Source organism: Pseudorca crassidens, chromosome 11, assembly GCF_039906515.1.
Source record: "Pseudorca crassidens isolate mPseCra1 chromosome 11, mPseCra1.hap1, whole genome shotgun sequence".
NCBI classification, from domain to species: domain Eukaryota; kingdom Metazoa; phylum Chordata; class Mammalia; order Artiodactyla; family Delphinidae; genus Pseudorca; species Pseudorca crassidens.
This window is the reverse complement of record NC_090306.1, coordinates 2,745,038-2,747,524: the sequence shown is the minus strand read 5'-3', so window position 1 is coordinate 2,747,524 and position 2,487 is coordinate 2,745,038.

Here is a 2,487-nt window from a genome sequence, read left to right as displayed (position 1 = left end):
TTCTATTTGAGTTTCCTATAATCGCTTGTTAAAACCACTTTTATACTTTATTGATGACTCAGTTTACTTACCTAGCCCATGGTTTCTACAGTGCTCTACAAGTATTAAAGTTCTCCTAAATGCATCCCTTGAAATCGTCTCGTTTTGGAGGTAGCAAAGATAGTGTAAGATGACGACACTAAAACCGTATCCATCTTTTCCATCTCTGTCCTTCTTCTAGGCAAATAGCTGTGCACTTGGGGCAGAGTCGTTGTGAATGTACCTGGACAGCCTCTGGGAATTCAGTTGGTCTTGGCTTAGTATAGCATCATTCTGTTGCCCACGACGAAGGAAAGAACTCAGCGTTTCATATTTGTGTTAAGGAAAAGTGGTGATTAAACTGTCAGTAGGAGATACTGCTTTTTCTTTTTCCCCAAAGCCTATGATAGCAGATCAAGCGCCTTTCGCTGATAAACAGACGGATTCCCAGAGGGACCAGTCCTGGGCTTCAGAGGCATGTACGTCAGTGGGCGGTGCTTCCTTTTGTCCTAATAACACTTGAGGCCTTAGCTATCCATCACTGTTGCTGTTTGATGCTGGGCAAAACAAAAAGGCTTATCAAATCACAGGATTTCAGAATAAGAAGGAAGCTTAGAGATTTTATTTCATATGCGACTTAGGCCTCCCCCCACTGGGTTCAGCAGTGAGTCAATAACGTTTCTAGCACCCTGGCCTCAATTCCAGCGACGTTCGTCGGTCTTCATATTAACCACACACTAGTGTAGCCGCTCTCTAAACCTCATTGTCAGTTAAAGCTACTCCGTCACCAAGAGGCAGTAAAGAGTAGTGGGAAGAGCACAGGCTTTGGAGACTCACAGATGTAGGTTCCGTCATGCCTCTCACTAGAATTCCAGGCTCCAGTCTCTACCTAAACAATGGAGATCAAGCTACCTGCTTAAGCAGCGTGACTGAGGATTAAGAAAGAGAAAATATAGTAGCGGGAGTATGTGAAGAATTCTTACAACTCAGCGATAGAAAACAACACAGAAAGTGGCCCAGGGATCCAAATAGGCATTTCTCCAAGAAAATATACAAGTGGACAACAAGCCCATGAAAAGATGCTCAACATTAGTTACTAAAGAAGTGGAATCAACAATGAGATGCCACTTCACACCAACCAGGATGGCTAGAAAAAACAAGACAGTACTGCCAGCAAGGGTGTGGAGAGACTGGAAGCCTCACGTATTGCTGGTGGGATTGTAAAATGGTGCTGCCACTTTGGAATGCAGTCTAGCAGTTACCATAAGTTAAACACGCACCAAACGGGAAGGGATGAGGAGGGATAAATTAGGAGTTTGGGATTAACATATACACACTACTATATATAAAATAGATAACCGGGATGTCCCTGGTGGTGCAGTGGTTAAAAATCCGCCTGCCAATGCAGGGGACACAGGTTCGAGCCCTGGTCCGGGAAGATCCCACATGCCGCGGAGCAACTAAGCCCTTGCGCCACAACTACTGAGTGCGCTCTAGAGCCCACGAGCCACAACTACTCACGAGCCTGTGTGCTACAACTACTGAAGCCCGCGCGCCTAGAGCCCGTGCTCCACAACAAGAGAAGCCACCGCAATGAGAAGCCCGCACACCGCAACGAAGAGTAGCCCCCGCTCGCCGCAACTAGATGAAGCCCGCGTGCAGCAACAAAGACCCAACGCAGCCAGATATAATAAATAAATAAATTAAAAAAAAATAAAATAGGTAACCAACAAGGACCTGTATAGCACAGGGAGCTATACTCAATATCTTGTGATAACCTATAAGGGAAAAGAATCTGAAAAAAATACATACATATTCTTACATATATATGTATGTATAACTGAATCACTGTGCTGTACACCCTGAAACTAACACAACATTGTAAATCAACTATACTTCAATAAAAAATGAGTTAAACACAGAGTTACCATGTGATCCTTCACTTTGACTCCTTATGTGTGCACCCAAGATAAATGAAAATACATATCCACAAAAACTACGAAGTTGTTCAAAGCAGCATTATTCATAGTAGCTAAAGAAAAAAAAAAGTGGAAACAACCCAAACGTCCATCCACTGGTGAACAGGTAAACAAAATGTCATTCATCCCGACAATTGAATATCGTTCAGCCCTAGAAAGGAGTGAAGGCCTGACCTGTGCTGTAGCGTGGGTGAGCCTGGAAAACATGATGCTCCGTGAAAGAAGCCACACACGAAAGGCCACATGTTTAATGATCCGTATAAATGAAACATCACAGCAGGCAAATCCATAGAAAACGAAAGTAGTTCATTCCCAAGGAGAGGGAGGAATGAGTAGTGACTGCTAATGGGTTCAGAGTTTCTTTCAGGTGATGGTTTGCAAATCTGTGGATATATTAAAAGCCACCAAATTGCATACTTTAAAAGGGTGGATTTTGGACTTCTCTGGAGGTCCAGTGGTTAGTATTCTACGCTTCCACTGCAGGAGGGCA